Genomic DNA, 23,245 nt, shown 5'->3' with positions numbered 1-23,245 from the left:
CCTAGACATTCATTAAATATCAATATTATTCTCAAGTAAATAATAAACTTTAATAATGATCTGATATAATTATTACAAATCCATATAATGATATTTGATATTTAAATTGTCTTTATAAAAAAAAGTCGATCTCGCTTAGATAAACTTTATTTTAATAGTTTCCAACGTAAAACATAATTAACATTTGCATAAAAGAATTTTTTAATTATACGTTTAAATAAAATATTTAATGGAATAGTTTCTTTTACCAAGTCTCTGCTTCAAAGTTAACTCCTCCACTTGCTCTCTCACAAGGTCATCCCAGCCATTGCCACCCTGCCAAACCAAGCCAACCTGATGGCTTAGAATTGGCAGATTACAAACAAAACAAATGGCTGTCATTGTTCTGGAAATGAAAATGAGTACTTTTAATATTTTAGTGATTGATATAAATAATACAATAAATTAAAAAAACACTTTCTATCAATAAAACAACTATTTTTAAATTTCAATATTCTCTGAGAACAATTCAGATGTGCTTGGAAATTGAATGTTATATTGAGTGACAAAGAAAGCAGGTCATGCAGGGCAGTCAAAAATCCTTGAGAAATATAAACTAGACAGTTAGAGATTTATTCAATCATGCAATAAAAAGATTGTAATTTTTTTAAGTATTCATTAAAAAATTTATCTAATAATATTTTATGTATATTTTTACAAAATAATAGAAAAAAAGGAAAGATTTATTTAAGATAAAAGTTACTAGTTATGTTTGCTATTAAAAACAATAAGAGTATAGTAAGTGAACCAACGTAGATGAAAGTTTATGCTCGCAACGTGTCACGAGAGCCCACGAGCGTCATTCCAAAGCTTGGATGCAGAAAACTCTTAGATGGGTAGATAACTACGGCGAAGAAGATACAAATTTTCAATTAGCAGAAATTGAAAAATATTGCAGCACTCTTTTCTATCTAGTTTTTTTATTAACTTTCATATTTTGATAGAAAGATGAGAAAATTGCCAAACTTTATAACTGAATATTTTTTTTATTTCGACCTGTAATGTCGAAGTCTCGGACTCGGTAACGACATCGCATGGCAAGGACCTGGTCGACCTGTAAAAGATATATTTTTTTCTGGTACAATAAATTTAACTTTCCATTTTTTCTTCATGCTTAATTTTTTCCACAAGACAAAAATTGACATTTAAAATTAGTTCAGCAAACTTTTCACGTTGAAAAAAAAACATAAAATGCCACAAAATAATTAACTTTATATAAAAATTAACATTTCATTAAGTAACATTTTTTTAAAGTTACAGTCAACTTTTCTTAATTTATATTTGTTTTATTTTTACTCAGTGTATTATAATGATGAAATTTTTCATGACAATTACAAATGAAAATTGAGCAGTGAAAAATGATATTTGAGAAAATATATGTATAAAGCTCTAAAATACGATGAATACTTATAAAACATGAAGGGGAACTTTTAATGGAAGTCTCGTGAAATTCATGAAAACACATTACTATTGACTTAATTGCATGAATATGAAAACGATGTTATTTTCTGACATTGATAGAATAAGTTTGATGTATAAATTGCTAAAAGCAACAATTAAATTCAAATGGATAAGAGTTTAAATGATAACGACTGAATCAAAATAAAATGATAAAATCGATATAAAAATTTGAAAATTCCCTGAAACTTTGTACTTTAAAACATTTTTATAAAAATCACTCGCAAGAAAAACGAGTATTTAAAAATATTATCAAAGGTTATTTTCTACTTTCAAGAATTTTTTACACTTCTTTTGAAAGTTACGGAAAAGACATATTATATAAAAAAAAAACCTTAACGAAAAATTTTTTCCAATAGAAAGATGATTAAATTTGAATAAATTTTTTTCTGCACTCAATAAATATTTTCATCGATGTAGGAAGAAGCAAATTCTTTCAAATCATCAAAATCATATGAAAATACATCTCTGTTATGTATTTTTTATCAACATAAAAATTTACATATTTCTATCTCTTCCATCACATTTGCTATTTTCGATAGCAAATAAAATATTCAAAATTAAAAATCAACTGCTCCATAAGTATTCTTACTATTGAAGCGTAAACAATGCTTCCTTTATCACAAGAATGAAAATCATAGACTAAATTAAAACAACCTATTAAAGGTATTTTTCATCAAAAAATGAAGAAAGTATTAAAAAAACACACATAATGCTTTTGTTAATTATTTGTTGGTAGATTATAGAAATTTTATTTTTAATTAATCTGCGCTGTGAAACATGTGATTAACTCGGAGTAAATTACGGTCACGTCAACAAAGATTTTTTACCCGACTCTTCTGTTATTTATTTCGATAGATGTGTAAAAAAATTCTTCATCATAGTGTTTTTGTGATGTAAAACACGATTAAATAACCACATCGAGTTATGATGATAAGTGTTAGTCATTTTCATATCAAGCAGTTTATCAGTTGTACCGTGATAATAGTAATATTGATGTGTTGCTGATGTAGATTAATAATGATAAATAGAGTAGGGAAATTCACCAAGAACATTACTCAACTGCTCAGTTATTAGATGTCATTTGTGTGGTTATAATGATTTGTACATGAAAATATATACTAGTCCATATGATTATGCGATCGTTTTGGCGTAAATAGAACGTCAATACCAGCCAGAATATGTCTGATTCACTTGAGCCTATTACTACTTGGCGATAATGTTAAATATTCCATTTAATTTGTCAACCACAAATTTTGAAAATTGTATCTAGTATACGCTCACGTGTAGCCATTATCAATAGCGTGAAATTAATATTGAAGAAAATTGTGGAAATTCTATTTATATAACTTGATAAGTTTTTCAGATGAATGATTAAAAAAAATTTCCTTTTCTACTTTAAAATTCTCTCAATGTTCAAACAGTGAGACATCAACCAATCTTATTGAGCTATCACATTTTTTGACTCTACCATTTTTTTGCGTTTATTAGGAGTAACTACTCATTTAGAGAGCTAATAAACGTCGTAGAAAAATAAAGAACTTGAAAAATTAAAAATTTTATTTTCCCAAGATGGTTTTTTTATTGTTAACACAAAGGTTTGAAAAATAAGTTGAAATAAGCAATTTTCACAGCATGGAAATTAAATTTTACACTAAAAATAAATTAAATTATTATATGAAAGACGATAGTAAATATAAAAAGTTATTTAATTCCATTGTTGAAGTAATGGATATTTTTCGAAAATAGATATGACATCAATTATTCCTAAAGTTCAGTTTTTCATCCACATTGAACAGGATTGTGTCACCAATTTTAAGGATAACATGGAACTTCAAAAATAGATTGATTACACCATATTTTTGTCAGTTATTATGGAAGAAATAAAATAAATTTTTACGAGATGTGATGTTATACATAATAAAAACTTTCCGACCCTTTTTTCGCTTGAAAAAAATATGAGCAATGAAAGTGTCTTTTTTATTTTTCACCAAGCTGGCATAAGCCATAGTGAAAAAGACATTTTCTATGCTGAAACTGTCATCAAAAATACCGAAAACTTTTTTTTTATCTTTGTGCTATTCTTTTTATTTCAGACTTTTGTTTCAATTTGTGTCATGAATCACAACTGTGGGTATAGAACAATGGTGTATTTATACACATTCATACATGGTTGGACTATCTTTCATGACCACAAAAGTAGATATTGCATTAAAGCACTGCGTGATCTGAACTATCGAATCTTTTGACCTCTAATTTATTGTTTGTTGAAATTCCATTTGCATATTAATCTCTATAATAGAATTTAACTGCACGAGAAGCTGTATCAATTGTTGATATGTACATATTTATCTTTCAAACTTACCCAATATCAAATAAAATTATCAATAAATACTTGGTTATGAAGTCAATTTGTAAATAGATTTCATTCAAAATTTATATTCTTCTTTTCAAATTTATAAAGCTTCATAAAAATATTTATCTCAGCAAAGAGGATAGGCTTAAATAAATAATACTTCATCAAGAACATAAACCAGTGCTAAAATAAGGTCTATGATGGTTATTCGATTGAATAATCTGATTTCTCTATATTTGCAGGTATATTAGATAACAAATCAATTCTCAATAATATACTTGCGATTTTTATCATCACTATGGTTATTATTAAAATCTTAATAAAAGATAAATAATTAATTTACTATTATCAAAGATAAAAAAAAGTATTCAAAATAATTGAAGCTGTTAATCAGGTGTTAGAATTTAATCACCTTTTACCTACTTTGTAAGTAATTTAAACTTCGTCGAAATTTAAAACATTTTTATGTTGCTTTTTTAATTATTTCTATCACAGTATAAATAAATTAAAAAAATACATTCTCTTTAGAATGAAGTTAGAATCTAAGTTGTTAGGATATTATATAGAATTAAATTTGGGTGACGTTATAATGTTTAATTTTGATCACTTATTTCAATAATTAAGCTTAACTTAATCAAAGCATCTTCATTTGGATACATGTGTTCTCAATAAACATGGAAACATGATGAATGATGAAAGACAATAAATGTCAGATGGAATAACGTATAATGATGAACAAGATAAAGTGAAGGTTATTAAAAAAATCAATAGATAGGATTATTAATCCAAGGTAATATTGGTCTTCCTTTTACATAGTTATAGTTATGAGTAATGAAAGTAACTTGGGAACTAAAACACCTGAGAAAAAAGGTTGATCATCAAATGAATTTGAAATTGAAGATGAGAAAATATTGGAGTAGGGAATAAAATAAATGAAGTTTGTGAAATGAGGTAATGGATTTTTTTCCCTCTATAAAAAAAATATTTTATTTAAAAACCACATTTTAAATTAATACTCTATTTCAATTTTAAAAAATTTAAATTACACAAGGATATAAAAAATAAATTAATTTAAAGCAAATAAGAAGAATGATTCTCATGAGAAGTAACCATACAAATATTTTATACATCAAGGAAAATATTTACCCGCAAAGTATTCAGGATGACCTTTCCATGATGTTTCAGGAGAATATTTTTTTGTCGAAAAAATTTCATTTATTTACAACTTGAAAGTCAATTATTTTTTATTATATCTTGTCCTTTTTTCTCATCGTTATCCGAATATAAAAATACTTTCTATTTAAAACAATCTTGCGAAAAAATAGTATAAAGTATTACATGATAAAGAAAGCCTTGAAAAAAACGAAAATAGCAAATCACGTACTTGAAATGTCGATAATACTTAAGAATAAACTGAGTGACAATAAATCGATAATGAGAGTCATTACAAATAGAAGACAAGAGTAAATTTTCAAATGTAATCAAAAGAGAAAATAGGCATCAGATTGAATACAAAAAGTAGTAAAGTTCTTGGAGACTTTAATTATCCCACTGGGAGGTTTTATACTCGTAAATGAATCGAACAATTTCTCATCATTCAGAAAAATGCCAGTTGAGAATTGATATTGGAACAGTATTTAATTGAGGATTGAGTATAAGTATTTTAAATAGAGGATCATCATAAATATTCAGTCATATTTATCCCGAAGATTCGTCAAAGGACTTGTGTTAAGTTGAGTATAGTGGAATAGAATCAGTAGGATAGAGGAATAGTAACAAACAAGTACTCTTAATGGGCTGCTTCAATTTTGTTACGCAAATATCTTCGCAACTTAGAACTAAGAGCAAAACATAAATTCTAGAGTAATCAGAGAAGAGATTTGATTCATGAGTTTATCTGTCATTAACGCAATTAAAATGAATTTTACATTTATAAAAATTAGTGTACTATTAAAGTCATTTTTAAAATTCCCCTACTTAATTAATTCCTCCTCATGTACAGCAAATTGAGTGCTTTAGGTAATTTTATTTTTCGTTGGGGAAAATAGATTGATTTAAATCTCCGATCATTTCCATTTAAATTATGGTAATTAAACTAAAAAAAATTTATTTATGAAAAAGTTTTAGCTTCTAAAGTTTTTGGTAAAAATTTGCCATATGAAAAAAATATTAAAAGTATTTCGTTAGGTCGTTTTTTACACCGAAGATGAATTATGTAAATTGAGTAATAATTATCAAAGTTAATAATTATATCGACTTGGAGTTTAAACTCGTTAACTTCATGAAGTACGAGTTTGAGAGAGTAACAAAAAAAGAGCTTAGGATGTGAATAAACTTGATAATTAGTTATTGATGCATTATGGAACCTCAGGCATTTTTATAAATATTTTTTAACCAAACAAAAAATGTTCTTTAATTTAAAAAATGTCACTGTCTCTTATATAAATTAAACAAACGTATAGTCAAGTTTTGATATTTGTTTTTAATATTTTCAAATAAAATGATACTCTAATGAATAATTTTTTCAATAACAATCGGAAAAAGCAGTTATTTGTTAAATTAGATTCAAAAATACGGAAATTGAGATATTATTTAAGAAATTTTAACGTTGCAAAAAATATTAAACATTATAATATTGAATTTATAATTAATTATAATATTGTTGAATTAAAAAATTATAATATTGAATGAAAATTTAAATAATTAAGTAGAACTTTATTACACTTTTTTCTCAAACATCTTTGGATCGTCACTATTTAATGTTTTTTTTACTTTTAATAAAGTGTTCATCTGAATCAAACGGCCTTTTATTTTACTAATTCAACTGGAAAATAACATTTTAGTTTTTTCCCCAATTCAGTTAAATTTAATTGATCTATCGTTAATAAAAATAAAACATATCTTCAATATTGACAATCGATTACACACTCATGAATTTATCACATCTCTTTTATTACAATTTTTACTCAGGTTGTTTAATGTTTTCTATACTGAACACAAAAAATATAGGAATTATTTATTTCATTAGACTCTTTGCTGAAGTTTATAAGAAAAAATCAAAATAAAATGAGCATCTATAGATGCATACACTGTGTACAAAAGCATAAGTTACAAAGTTGAAACATGTCATGTACAGTGAAGTGCTGCGGTGTATGACTGACAAGAAGACATGTGCCACTTAAATAAAAAGCAATTTCAGAGAAAGTAACATAAAAAAAAATGCTACATAAAGTACTTCTTTCTTAGATATTTGATTTATGTTTCAAAGAGTAGAAATTAATTTAGAAGAAAACTTTTTTTAATTTTACCTCCGATTAGTGGACTGCACATCGTATTGTTTTATTTTAAAGCACTTTGAAGTGTTAGAGAAATTACCATGATTCTAATCAAATGAGTAATGCCATTTTAAAACACTTTAAAGGCATTGAAATAGAACATATCCAAATTGAATATTTGCAGTGTGGTTAAAAAAAATTTAAAGCAAAATCGAAAATGAAAAATGTTTCAATATACAATTTCAACTAAAGTTTGTAGTTTGCCTCAATCATTTCTATGATTGGTACAAAATACTAGGATTTACACAATCTAGGGATATCGTCGAATGATGAACATTTCAATTGATAAATATAATTAATATTAACTGATATCAAATAGTATCATGCTAATGAAGCTTCCAATTTGTAAACATAATTCAAGTGAGAAATGCACGTAAATGTAGTTTCAAAGCATGTAGTGGTCGACGAAAACATGAGAATTTCAGATTATTCCTCTCAAATTATAAATCTTGTATTGTTCATCACTAATATTCGAATAATCCTGATATGATGACGTCAAAGTATTTATGCACTATATTCAACTTTGTTATATAATATTGATTATTTATCCTTTATCGTTTAATATCAGCATACTTAATATTGATAAGTATTCTTCGACCTTTTTAGGGCAATTGAATCATACTGAAAGGTTACAGAGAAATGTTAGTTTTCGTTGACCTCTGTGAATTAAACTTGGTAACTTAAATATTAGTTAGCTATTTTCGGAATAATATCATTAAAACTGTATATTATAACTATATATTATTATATTAAATTGATGATAAAGTTGACGTTGAGTTTTTGATGTTTTGTTCAACAGTGTAACAACATTTTATTAAACTTTTCTCACTGTACATAGAAATTCTTGTTATGTATAAAAACTAAATTAAGTATTTAGTAAATACTTTATCGGAATAAAATTATTTTCAAAATTAAATTTCTAATGAATTCGTTTATAGGCAAATAATAATGCATTAATCTCTTGATTATTTGATAAATAGGTCATACGAAGAGATTTGCTTCGGTTTAATAATTTATTTCAGTTTATTCTCTTTATTTTCAAATGAATAATGTAGACTTTTTTATTTCATTTATTAAATCTCAACTCTAATTACTCTGGATTTATTATATGATATTCAAATCTCACCCGATGTCATTTATCATCTGTCTCTAACGAGGCTCTAAGCTCAAATATACCTCAAATGTAATTTATGGCCCTCTGCATGTCGTAACATATCTAAAAATGATTAGACTACTTCAATACGTGATGAATCAAAAATAATCGGAGGCCGATTTGATCCCTTAACACTACCCTAGTTTTTTAGCTGAATTGATAGGGGGAGCATAAGATGCTTTACTTTCAAAGTGACCCTCTTCAAAACCTAACAAACTAGAGAGACTTCAAACGGCTCCTTGATTTCGTGAAAAATTCATTCAAAGCCCAATAAAAAGAAAGTCTTGATCTTTTTCAAAAAAAAAGAAACAAAAAATTTTGAATTATTAACTGAGTTGCTTTTATTTCATGTTAACTGCACTTAATTCTAGGAAGTAAATTAAAGGAAAACAATGGTTGTTTGAACCTGGTTTCTCTCTGTTTAGTTTGTTAGTTATAATAATGGTCGTCATATTTGGAAGGACCCTTTCTCTACCACAAATATATACATGAAGGACAACAGTAACAAAAGAGACACTCTGATCTTCGGATCAACAGAGGAAACTCAAAGAAGATTGTAAAGCTTGTGACCAAAGTTTTTCTCAGGAGCAAGGGATGAAAATAGAACGTTCAAGCATGCGTACGACTTCAAAGCTCCTTCATGTTTTTAATTTAGTAGTATTGGAATTTTTAACTCAAAGAAAAAATGTTTATAAATGCTTGTCTCGTGTTTTGGTTTTAAACGTAAAAATAAACTTACAAGCATACCTGTGGCATATATTTAACAAATTTAACTTGTTTGGTAATTTGATTTACCTGCATCAGAGAATAACGCGAAAATGAATTAAGGCTTGCGTATATATGTATATGTTACCACTAAAACCCAATATATATTTGTGTATACACGTCACTCAATTTCCCATTGTTTCTAGTTAGTAGATGTGTGCATCTGATGTAACGTTATACGTTTGTATAGATCTCAAAGGATAAATTGCCCGAAACGTTTGAACGCTAATCAATTCTAGAGCTACTTCATTCAAGAGAAATTCCACAGAAATTGCGGAAATCTTTTACATGCTGTACTGCTAGTTTAAGAGGGAATTTTTCATGGTAAATCTCTATTGTAAGGAATTTAAAAAGAAAATCGATTGATAAGTTTATTAATTAATCAAGAAAAATAATAACAGTGATATAATAAATATTTTGAAGAGATGAAAGAGATTGAATTTTATTACTTTATAAATTTCCGATAACTGTTGGATTATATCAAGTTTAATTTTATTTATTTGGGATTTATTTAGCACTATAATAATAAAAAAAAAGAGTTAAAAATGCTGCTTGACAAATATTGATTGCTGTAATTCCATTTTTGAATTGAATAAATTGGTGAATATTTATCGACAAATTTTGTTAAAAGGTCTTTCTAAATATATCATGCAATATTACACTGAAAATCGAAAATTTTTTGAAGTTGTAATCTTCAATCAAGCTTGAATTTTGGGTTTAATAAATTATTTTACAAACCAATATCATCATGGACATTTTTGATATAATATTAAATTCTCTTTATAAAATATACATAATAAATAAAGCTTTATTACACTGCAAATCCTAGTTGTAGACACTTTTAACTCACTAAGCCTCTTCAATATTAAATGCCGTAACCAAATTATAGATTTTTCACACACTTTGAAACGTGTAAAAAGTGTCTACAAATCATGCATAGTTTCACTGCAAATTTCAAATTGTAGAAGTTTTTTAATTTAAAATACTACGATTTGCAGTATTGTTAATGGGCATTTTACATTAAAACAAACTATACACGTATTATTTTAACACGTATGCAAAATTTTTAGATGTACAGTGTAGTGGAAAAACTTGTTTTGACCCTTTTAAAAATTATTGGATAGCAAAATAAACGCATTTTTTCTCAAGTAAAAAGAAAAAAAAAACATAAAACCTTTTTAAGGTCTTTTTCTAAAAAGAATTCACATTTTTAGATTTATAATGAAGTTTTTTTTTGTGCACTTCAAAGTCAGCCTTCAAAAGGATAAACTTTATTATTAACCTGGCCTTACTCTATCTTTAACATTTAATTAAAATCAAATCCATGACGAATGAATGTATATAAAAAATTGCCTGAAATAATAACTTTTTTTTATTTATAGTTGTTAATTTATTCAATTTGCAAATCTATTTTGTTACGAGTTATTCAAACAAACTTATAATACAGATCCCTCGTAATTTCAGTCTTAATTTGTCTTAGATTAACAAATTTTATTAATTATTAATTAATTTTTCTTTATCTATAACTGTATCAATATATTAATATTTTTATATCCGTAATGTTAAATGTATGTGTTAATTCAACATATTGTTTCCATGATATTTAGAATATATTCTAAGAGACAAATATATTTGCCTCTTGAATTATAAATTATCTATCCCATATCTACTTCAACACGTTTCTCATATATTCTAGAATTATGATATTCCATTAATACATTTCCTTGTTAAGTGCATATGTTTGAATCCTATGAATTTATTAAAATGGTAATAATATATCAGAAAAAAATATTATCTGATATAAATCATCGTTTATAATTTTTTATCTATTTTATTATTTAACCCCAATGAGATTACATAATGTGATATTTATCTATAATTTGTTTAGAATTAAATTCTAGAGTAGGAATAATGTAAATAAAAAAAAAAGTGGTGTAATGCTTTACAATGTGTTTACATATTACGTCAACCTTAGATTATTTATTATTCATATGTGAATGTATAAAAAAGTTTTTCTGTAATATTAATCATTTTTGTCTAAATAATGTTTAATGTAATAAAAAAAAACCAATGTCACATAAAAAGAGATTAAAGCATTTTTTCATTAAACTCGTACTTCATTAAAAGAGACAACTTCCCTCTAATAAATTACAAAGTGACATTTTTTACTCAGTTTTAAAAATGAGTAAGCATTTCTTTTTACATTCATTTATAAAAAAAACATAATAAGAAATATTGAAATTAAGAGTTTAATCAACGTAAGATCTTTTTCATTATTTTAATTAAAAAGAACGAAAAATCTTTTTTGGGACAGACGTCATGCATCAATGAATTAATTTCACTTAAAAATAGATGTAATAAAAGAATAGTGAACGTTATATTATTAAATGGGGTTTGATCAGTTATCTGTAGTATCTAAAGCGAATTTCTTAAAATAAAATCAAGTTCATTATGAATGTATTGTATTGAGTCAGCTTTAAAGCTAAGCTGTAAATTCGATTGTCCTACTTCACGTACCTGGAAATCCGCGTGTTGGAGAATCTACATCCAAGGATGAGGACCCACCGCCGCCCTCGCTCAGCAGTATTCCAGAATCGAAAGAAGAGGACATTGATCGTTATTGTATACCTCCTTTCACTTTTGATGAAATCCTCCTGTTTTATTTTTTTCTTTCCTTCTTACGTACTTTACCACCATCAATGAACCCCACTACATACGGTATCAGGCACTAAATGAAACGTCAAAATTCATACTATTATGTTAGTTTAACAGGAATATCATAAAAAACCATTTTTGTGTTTGAAAAGGGTAGTTAAATATAAGCCTGATGTTTCTTCATAATTTTTCAATATTAATTGACATTCAATAATGTCAGCAATAAATTTTCACATTTATACACCCCTGTCAATAAGTCTATAAATTGAAGTTTCCCCACATTATCGACGATTAGCTTATCAAATTTATTATGTAAAAAATTTAAATTAAACCACAGAATTTTTTCGATACTGTAGAAAGTATCGACTTTTAGTTTAAAGTGGGAAGCTTTAATAAAACTTAATAAACCCTAGTTTTTTTCTGATATTACTCATCGACGTAAACTTGTTGAGATAATAAAAAATTTATTAAATTATTGTTGATATTTAATAGATATTCTTATTGTAGTATATATTATATCAAAAGAAATATATGTGTTCATTCGAAAAAATAAGATGTTTTTTTTAATTTTAGTCAATTTAATACCAATTGATAAGATCTGAATAATACTGTCAAGAAGAATTTAATTTGATATCAAGGAAATCATTTGAAACTTGCCGTCAAAGCTTGTTATTAAATTCTTATTATTAATTTTTTATATTCCAAGTTATTAGTATTCCATGAAATTTTTTAGATTTTTTAAATATCTCAGATCGTGGATAATTTAAAAGGATATTGGTCTAAATATTGTCTAAAAATGTTATTAGCTCTGAATTGTATCATTTATGGACATGAATTATTCAATTAAAGCTGATGAAACTTAACATGTTTTATTGAATTTTAAAAAATTGTAGATATTCTTCAATGTATATTTTCTGGCTGAATTCTACCAGAAGGTTTTTTATTCAAATAAGGATCTGATCAAATATTCGTGGGAAGAATCATGTTTTGACTAGGATTCAAATCAGATAAAAAAACATTCCTGTTGAACTTGATTACCAATGTATATTACGGAGTACTCTCTCACAAGTCTAATGTGTACTAAATTGAAAGTATCGTCGTACTACAATTTTAATTGGTTATTCGTCGCAATAATAAATCTTTTTAATAATTTTATCAAGTCTAAGTGATGAGTTACATAAATTTTTCGAAGCTATTTTTTTCATTTTATTTAAATAAAAAAGTGACGAATAAATTTATTCAAGAAAACTTTTATCACAGAAAGTAGGCCACTTAATAATAAAAAATTAGAAATAATTTTTACTTATTCCATAAAAGTCTGACTATTTCTTAGTTATTAATTATATTAGTAAAATTTACTAATATACTTAATAATACTAATATACAACTTTTTACTGTGTGCTTTAAAGCTTTTAATAAAGTAGATAATTGATTAAGAATTTAAAAAAATTATTCTTAGCGTTTTTACTAATAATTTGTTGCTATTCATTACCACTTCAAATAAGATAATTTATGCTCTAGTCAAACTCACATTAAATTGAAGGAATTTCTGTGTGAGTTTGTAAGAGCTAAACAGAGCAATACTTGACTTTCGTTCCAATATTTGACTGAATGAATTTGACAAAGACAAACAATATTTCCATACCGATTTCTTTTTGTCTTTTATTTTAGCGCTGACTTGCTTCTTGATGTTTTACCTTACAAATTGTACTTTTAATGAAAATTATAATTCTATTTTATTTTTCAATTAAGTTTAATTACATTTTATTTAAATACTTTTTCAAAGCTCGAAGGTGAATATTGTTAAGAATAAATTTTAATAAATTATTATTATTATTTTTCTCAATAAATATTTAATTGAATATTAAATGTTTTAAATACTATATTATGACTAATTGAAAGTTAGTAAAATATAATTTGATTTTAGTTCGTATATGGGTATGAACAGATAAATATTGAAATTAAAATAATGTTGTTTTCCATAACACAGTGATGCAAATAATGGCGTTATCGGAAAATACAATTTGATGCAACGTTAAAAGCATACTCAATAACGAAGTAATTGAATAAGAAATAGAGAATGTGAGTAGTAAATGAGTTAGCGGAAAAATGAATCTAGTCAAGCAAATGGGCATCGATCGACCAGGTATTATAAAGGTATCCGTTTCCCCGTCCTACTTATTTTGTCGAGATGCGCGCGATTCCGCGGAGAATATATTCGTTAAGTATTCTCGAATGATCCTCAAGGATTACTCTCGAGAATTTTTCCAAAAATTTGACAAAAAGCGATAAAAATTTCTAGAGTTCATATAACCATTGTAGTTTTGCATCTATTTTTAGACTATTTTTTTCTTTTATCTCTCGATAAAAAATTCTCCTCCATGCATTTTTGACCATTCTGAGCCTTATAATATTTTAACTTTCATATATTCAGTACAAAAAAAAAAGAAAAGAGAAAAATTTGATGGAAATTTCCGTTATCATGTTAAATTTTGTTTTAAAACTACTCTGATTTTTATTGTTTGCTTCATTATATTTATTATAGTACTTTTTTAATTTTTTAAATCTTTTAGTACAGAAAGTTTGCAATATTTAACGATAGAAAAATATCACAATTTTTATTCAACTGTGATAAAAGTAGAATGATGAAGTAAACACGATTTATTGTGATGTAAAAAAGTTTAAATAATTACTCGCGTCATTTTTTTACTGATACTTTTGTTAAAAATTTTATTATTTGTATAAAATTGTATTGAAATTTTTTATCTTTCGATTCTGTAAATCATTCTATATTACAAAATTTACTTATTATTTCTTTTTCTCACGACATGATAGAATATTATTCTAAAAATAAAAAAAAATGATACAGTTTCATTTTTCCTAGCTAATCCTCAATTTCATTCACAAAAAAAATTTATACAAATATTTATCTAATATTTCACCCAAGCCATCGGTCTAAAAAAAATATTTCAATATTTCTATTCCGTCATTCAAGTAAATATAAATTAATAAACTTTTTTCTACACCAACTAAATCAATGAATTTGTTATTTATCAACATTACCAGCAAAAAAACGTCAAGACCATTCACGCACTCTAGTCAGCGATCGGTTCTTTTTCCAAATTCAATTTATTAGATCAAATACACGATTAAACACAGAAAAGTGTATTAAAAATAAATACTCTATTGTTCAAAAGGTTAAGCTCTATCGATTCCATATAGGCTAAACGACAGACATTGTTATACCATGTCACTTCAATGCATAGAAAAATATGGCCTAATTTTCTTTTTTTTTTTAATTTCTTCTCTAGATACTCTTATGTATGAATATAATAACTAAGTAAATAATAGTCTGTTCAAATACGAGCTTTCAAGTAAATATAGGGTTAAAGATTAAGGCGAACTACTGAAATCCTCGACAGCCTCATACACAATTTTGTTGTTCGTATATCAAATAAATGTCTAGTACGAGAATTCACGTCAAAAATAAGAAAAAAAACTGGATGAGATTACGTGAAATACTTGATGCGCATTTAATCCTTCACGTTCAACATGCTCGTCACGAACGCTTGAATACCTTACGGTCTTTAGATACAGATGTTACACTCTCATTTCCCTCCAAATTCTTTCGAGTAAAAAAAATTCCTCAATTCAAGAAATATTTGTGCTTTCCACATTTTCATCATTATTTCTAATATTGATTTTATTTCGACTCCACACAAAATCCAAACAATGATGTTGGGGAATTTAATAAAAGTACAACATGTAGATAGCCAGAATGAAAAAAAAAAAAAAATAGGAAAAGTATACATTTAGCTAAACAGTTGGCAGACAGCAGTCGACGTCCTGGCCAGAATCAACAGTTTGCTCTATCGATTGGCGGTGTTGCCCATATGCCGCTGGGCCGAACTCATCACTCACGTTTTTCCCAGGGTCTCTTAGGAAATTTCCCAGGCCTGCAAAGTCCACGATGTAAAATCTTTGGAACCCTCTTATTTAACAATATGATTGTTAAACGTGGTATTCGAGACCATTAAAATAGTTGAAGCCGAAATTTTGCAACTCTCTCCATTATTGCATCAGAAAGTAAACAAAAATAAAAAAAAAAATTAATCTACAATATTTAATATTTACCATTTTTCTCTCTGGTTTGATCGAACTGATATGAAACCAAAATGTAATTGAGTTTACTATACGTTCAGCTACTGTAAATCAATAAATTTAGCCTGAAGGCATCATTTCACTGACTACGCTCCATATCTCTGTTAAGTTGATGCCTCAGGATACCCACAAGTGGTTGAAATTTTCCCTTGTGTTGATTTCACTTAGGAAACTATTCGTTATCTCAAAACATCCTCAAGCAGACCATAGCAGATAAATATAATATGCATAATTTATTTGATGTTTTATTATAATGACAACATATAAAATATATGTCTCTTATTATTTTTATTATTATCGTTATTATCTAGATAAATATAAATGAAATGAACAATCGAGATGACTGACTTATATACGTCGAGTGTTTACATAGATAGTAAATATGTTTCGCTTGTTCATGGTTTATTTATACCTTCGCAACTGCTACCTGTTGGCTACTATGTTATACTGCTAGACAGGGGGAGCAACCCAGCCGAGAATTCCACGTTGGAAATGAGAATTAGGTCAACTGCTGAAAGTAGGTCATCACAAGCCGAGTCAGAGCAATATTCACCCCCTGTCTCTTTTCGTCTCACCCTTTTGTCCCCATCTTGTGTTCTCTACCCCTTTTCTTTCACTTCTCCATTATCCCTCTCCTCGATTTCGATTCACGAGTATTCTTATCTGTTTCTAATATACTTCAATATAAAAGAACCCTCGAAATTTCACGGACTTGGGCACTAGTTTACATCTTATATATAAAGTTTTTTCCTCGGTAAAGCTTTCTATACTTCCTTTTTTTTCAACAGACGTCCATCAAATAGATTCAAACTTCTCGGATACATTTTAATATATTTTGTGTCAAATTTGAAATAAAATTACTTTATTTATGACAATGGGTTGTTGGAATTTCATTATTTAATTTGACATTTACGTAATTGATTGATTTTGCATTTTTATTTTATTGACATTTTGTAATATAATATTATAGGTTGTTTTACTAATTATTGAATTTATTTATAATTTATAAAAACCATTGTAATTAAACGTATAGATTTTTCAAAATATTCCATTTTAAATAAATATTTAGAGACAACATAAATTTTATTCGCTGTTGTTCACTTTTATAGCAATACATGGAATCTTTATATGTTGAGTATTAAAGTAATGAACTCAACTAATTATCTTTTTTGTTGGGAGAAATGTAATTAAACAATAGAACTTACTAAGATGATTTTCTTTTTATTTCAGTACTGCCTTATATACAGATAAAAAATGCTATTCAATTTTATGATTTGAAGTACTTTGTGATATGTCTGACATTAAAAATAAAATTTTCCTCTATTAAATTTTAGTAAGTTTCGTTAATTTTTAAATTGTAAATAGAATATATTGATTTTGCATAAAAAAATTTGATATTTGATAAGAATATTTATCAGAATACATTTTCAAGTATAACAATAGTGAATGATAATGGACTAAAAAGAAGAAAAACTTCTGTTCTAATATAAAACAAAAATTATAGTTGCACTTGATACAAGAGACAATTTTCTTTAAATTAAAGACTCTCCATGTTTTTAAGTAATTAGAAATGATGATCAAATGATTTATTATTGTTTTGGATGATAAATAAATATTATCTTACTCAATAATGAAAATAATATTTCTATTAAAGCAATATTCCTTTAATTAATGGATTCCATACAAAAACTAGTTTGAGAAATCGGATCATTAAAAGTTTTATTCTCTAATGGAAGTTTATCTGTATTTAATCAATTATAATTAAGATTTTTCTTTCTCTTACATTCATTAATTCATTTATTTCTTTCTTGAAAGAATAAACACTAAACTCTTCGAGTATTTTCCTTTTGAATAGAATAGAAAAGTCATAATGAGAATTTTTATGATCTGAAAAGATCAGCGAAATCTATTAAAATCATTATCTAATGATATGAAATAAGACGTTCCAAGACTCACAAGTCTGTCTATATGTGTTCTCGGTGATGAAAATTTAGGCAATTAATATTTAGTTAAGCTTTTACAATAGAGTGTACAATTGATCTATTGATTTTCATTGACTATGTTCCAGTCAAAGAAATCCTACTTCTTAAGATCATCTCAAATTCTCATCACGACCGTTTAGATTCCGTTTTCTGCGTAGAATTCGTTGGGGAATTAAGTGAAAAAAAGTTTTGTAAATTGACTGCAATTTTATATATGGACCTAAAAACGTTCCAAGCGTATAACTTTTCTTACTTGTTTCTGCCATAAGCTTAATATTGAGTAGTAACATCAACGGGGGGTAAAAGGGTTTTATCGCAACAGGTGGTAGCATTACTCCTCCTCCTTCTCTATACTTCTCATGCTCTCTACTAACTTGCGCTCCACGGCCGGCTTAAGAAGCTATCCAGTTGAAAGTCGCATGCACATAGAAAATTATTAGATCGTTATTCAGTTTCATCTATTTAGTGTTCACAGCTGCTTTCTGATTGTATTTGTTATTTTTTTTTAACTGCGAAAAAGCTCTTCATGCATATTTATCTGATTGGGCGATAAAAATGTTATAATTGCACTTCTAATGAATATTTATTATCCTTGATCCGTAAAGTTTCCAAAAATTCGTTCGAATGATTCACAAAATATATTTTGTTGAAATTTTTTCTGAATAGAAGAATTATTTTATATTTCAGCTTTTGATACATTTTCATTCTTTGAAATATTCAGAATCACATACAATTGAAATGTATGTAATTTTTATAATTTTTTAAACAGATTTTTTGTTTAAAAGAACTGAGGATTATTTTACCTCAGTTTTAGCTTTTAAAAAATTCAATTTATACTTTATTTTACTCATGTATTCATTTTTCATGTTCTTTGAAATTATTTTTGTATTTAACCTTTACAATGAAAATGATCTCTACCGAGATCTCCGCTACTTCTATATATTTTTACTTTTTTTCAAAAATATAGTTATTAGATTTTTTATTAAAATCGGTCGAACATTATCAAAGAATCTTTATAAGAAAAAAAAAGTCAATCCAACAAGAAATGTTCAATATAAAAATTCTTTCAAATAAAAAAGAAATCTTTTATTATTTTAGATGTATTAAAAAAAAGTTTCCGTTAGTTTCTCACTTAAAAATTTATCATTTGAAGCAAAATAAATATTATCTATTAGATTTGAAATATGTGAAGCATAAAATTCTTTCTTCATGATAAAATGTGCTTTAATTGAAACCAAGCAACAAATTGAATAATATTATTATTCGAATTTATTCAATTCATAGTAAATTTTAAACATATTAAAGTAATATACCTATAATGATTTTATTCTCGAATTACCGAAAATTTTTTGTAAATAAATTTTAAGTAAATTATTTCATTTACTTGAAATTCAATAAGTTAAATTAGAAATCCAAGAATTAGAATTATCTCTATGTTGCATCATATTGAAATTTTCCTATAATATACTATTTTCTATAATAATATCTTCCAACAATAAAATGTTTTCCCGTATTAAAAAAAATGATGAAAATATGTTTTCAAATCATTTGAAAAAAAAACTAATATTTTTAGGTATTTTCTTTTTTCGTTAATAATAAATATTACAACCGCTAGTTATCCCAACCTAACAATTTTTTTAATTTAATAGAATATTTCCATTAAAATAATACAGATAGTAAAAAATGTAACTTCTAAACATAGAAAATAATAAAAATTGACTTATACAGCATCGATTTCGCTGTCATCAGTTAATCACTCTGGCTTTCTCTCTCTCTTTTTTTTTTCATACGGATAAATTTAATCTTGTATTCCTGAAAGAGATATGAAATATCGATGAAGGTACTTGCGAGAGTGGACGATGTGTCGATCGGGTCAGCAGCTAACTTTTTAGAGCGTAGAAAATTGTTTTCCTCTCATCGGCTTTACGCTTTTTCCCTTTCTTTCTCTTGTGTCGTAATTTTACCGTTTTTTTTCTCGCTTTTAGAAAAAATTGATGATCATTTAATCATATCACAACATCGTTATATCCACGTGTAGAATTGCACATTTATACGTTCGAAAACAGAAAATATGTATATCTGATCTTTTAACATACGTCGTCATAAATAAAAGCGAAAATTTCATTTTCCTTATTTGCCCCTGATGTATCATATGCATAAGGTTTCTCTATGTTCTTTTAATCATTTCAATCCTCGTTTCAAATTATTATGATAACAACATTGAAATTCAACCCTTCTGGTGTTCATATCATACTTCAAAACTTTATTTCACACTTTATTTGAGGAGCTTCAGTTATCATATCTGTGGTATTTAAATATTTTCCGAGATTTAAAAAAATTTCTTGTTGAAAAAATAAATCACTCTCTTATTCCAAAAAACTTTTTGTACACTTCAAAATCCGATGTATTTCTGTGGTTTATTAACGATACAAAAATAACAAATATTCTATTGTACGTCAATGAAATAAAATAAATTGTGTAATATAAAAAATACTCGACTATAAAACTCTTGAAATAAAGTTATAAAAAAGAGCTAACTTTAGAGATATTTTCTATCATAAACGATATTCAATTGTGACTAAAACTTCAATTAAATCTAAAAAGGATTAAAAATGAAGAGTAAAGTATTTACAATAATACTAGGTAGAAAAATTTTGTAAGTTTCCTAGTTATTCATTTCATCTAACTTTTTCTTGCTTAACTCACTATAACTGATTTTATATATAAATTCTTGAAAGACTTTTCCCTTTTCTGAGGACATATTACTATGTGTAAAATGTTTTAAGTATGTTACGTACGACGTATAACGATCACAACATAATAACAACTACACGTCAACATAAATAATAAGAATAATTTTGCTGGCTATAAATGTTTTTAGATTTTGCTTCGGTTCACAGGCGACGGGTTAGGTCATGTGACAATATGACATTATGTAGGCATAATGTTTTTTTTATCTACAATCAAAAGATAATGTCATAATGATAATTAATAACTACTATTTTGTCCAGTTAAATTGCATCTTAATTGTTTTAATTTATAGTAATAACTAAAGAAATTGTTACTTTTAATGATAAGTTAACAAAATATTAACCTCATTGCATTAAAATAATTCATGATTTACCTTTACCAAAATAGAACACTTTGTAAAGCTAGAATTTAAAAAAATAATAATAAAAGCAATAATGCTCAGTAAAATCAACAGCAAGAAAAAGATTCACTGGGCTTTTTTGTTTATTTTTATTTGTATGAGTTTTATTAAATGCACCAAAGTATTTGCTACACTTTTGAAAAATAATTTAATTTTTTGTATCAGTATTTTTTTTTTAATTTAATGCTCCGATAATGAATTAAATTGATTCAATTAAAGTAATAAAACTATTCTCAATGTGTTTTGAAAAAAAACTTTCGTTATATCTGTCACGATGATAATTATCGAAATTAAAATCAAAACCAATTAATTTCATTCCGATAATCAAATCAACTACATGTGAATATAGACTAATTAAAAATAATGAATTTTTGCCACAGTGAATTTTTGGTTATCAATGAAAATTGAAACAAAGCCAAATAATGCTAGAAACGTACTTTTCATGAAGAGAAAATTCCCAAAAAAAAAACGAACAAAAAATGTACATTGAAAATTCATCTTTTTTTTATTTAACATTCGCAATCATTCGGCATATTTCAAGACAATAATCATAGATTTTTGACGACTCAAACTATTTTTTTTTTAATATTGTACCATCAAAGAAAATAATTTACGTGTCACTGCATTCTATTTCAATATCTAATGAAAAAGAATGACTTCAACTTTGTTAAACTTTTCCTTGCTTCCCCATTTTTTTTCAATTTCTTACCCTCCTACATGAGATCATTTATAACTTATACATCGATACACTTAGACACTTATTACATATATTTTTCCAATTCATAATGCTCTCGATCTTGATGTATCTATATATCAATGAAAATTCTACAAGGTACTAATACAGCTCATGCTTTTTATCCTCATCATAATTATTAGTTATTACATAAAACATATGAATACGTTTAACATATAAACATTTTTGTTTGCAATTCATTTAGCACGTGTATCAACTTTAAATCCATCTCTATTTATCAGATATTTTGAGTAAATACTTTACTATCAGAATGAACAAATATTATTCTATACTTAATAAATTTAGTTGAACATTTATTGATTCAATAACTAGACATTTATTGTAAAATTTTTTGTTATCAAGGGAATCAATTATTTCAGCAAATAATAATAATTATTTTTTAGGGAATCGGGGGACAAATACAAGCAACATTATAGTAATAAAACAATGATAAAATATAATATTAATATATTTATAAAAAACAAATGAAATTACTCACAAATGTGTAGCGGGTATTGGTGGTAAAGACTGGTGTTCTCAGGCCAGTCTGACGGTCTCGTGAATACAGAGAGAAACTACTGGCGATGGAGTTTGAGAGAGAGAAGTCAAGGGAGTCAAGGTAGAAGCGCACGCGCCTCACTATTTCTTGCTTGTACCACTGCGGATACTCGATAAGAGGGAGGTAAAGAGAATGAGAAGGACCGAAATGAAGAAACCTGGAGTAGCGTGGGCCAAAGCGTTCTTGTGCGCTTAGCCTCTGGCATAAAAGCACTAAAGAAAAAATGAAATAAACTTGTATCTCTACGAAGAGACAGACAAGAGGATTTCGTGAAAACATAGTTAAGCTCTTTATTTAACATACTGCCTGTATTTCTCTCTAATCATTTTTTTGCTGTCACACTACGATGTTATTTTTGGTGATCAAATTGTCAGATATTTGCCAGATCGAAACAATGTTTTACTATTATTTATTTAGCATCGATTTACTCAAGTGTTATGATTATTAATCCAGTTAACCGCATGTTTGTAATTGCCTTGGAAACAATTCATTCCATTTTAATTAGTGGCTAATTCTATTCGGTTATCCAGAAGAAATTTATAAATTATTCAATTACTTTTTGTTTTTCAAAATAAAAATAAAATGATGTTAATTAATAAATAATTGAACATAAATAGCTGTAAAAAAAAAGTTAAAAATATGAGAATAGTGAAAAATTTGTTACTGAAATTAAACTCACCAGATATAGAAGTAAAATTTGATATAAAAAACTTTGTGAAATAGAAAAAAATAGAATTTTTTATTTGAAATTTATGTCTTCTTAACGTCTGAAAGCCTCACAATTGTCTACTGAATTTTTATAGTCTATTTAACCCTGTAATGCGCCTCGTGACATAATTGTCACATACGAGAAAAGAAAGAGAGTAAAAACTATATTTGTTTTTACTCTTTCTAAAAT

The 23,245-nt window shown here is 26.5% G+C and overlaps 1 long non-coding RNA gene across 1 annotated transcript; it reads right to left on the bottom strand.

Moving 5' to 3' along the window:
* Positions 1-964: 964 nt before the first annotated feature.
* On the bottom strand, positions 965-22,342 carry LOC118068590 (uncharacterized). Its single transcript, XR_004690526.1, has 3 exons — positions 22,288-22,342; positions 11,624-11,834; positions 965-1,093 (listed from the first exon to the last, which is right to left on the bottom strand). It is a non-coding gene; the product is annotated as an uncharacterized lncRNA (long non-coding RNA).
* Between the last annotated feature and the right edge of the window lie 903 nt (positions 22,343-23,245).

Source organism: Chelonus insularis, unplaced genomic scaffold (genome assembly GCF_013357705.1).
Source record: "Chelonus insularis isolate UGA/USDA-ARS -01 unplaced genomic scaffold, ASM1335770v1 contig_3_pilon, whole genome shotgun sequence".
In the NCBI taxonomy this organism is placed as follows: domain Eukaryota; kingdom Metazoa; phylum Arthropoda; class Insecta; order Hymenoptera; family Braconidae; genus Chelonus; species Chelonus insularis.
Note: the sequence above shows the minus strand (reverse complement) of the source record. Positions and strands in the feature narration are given on the sequence as shown.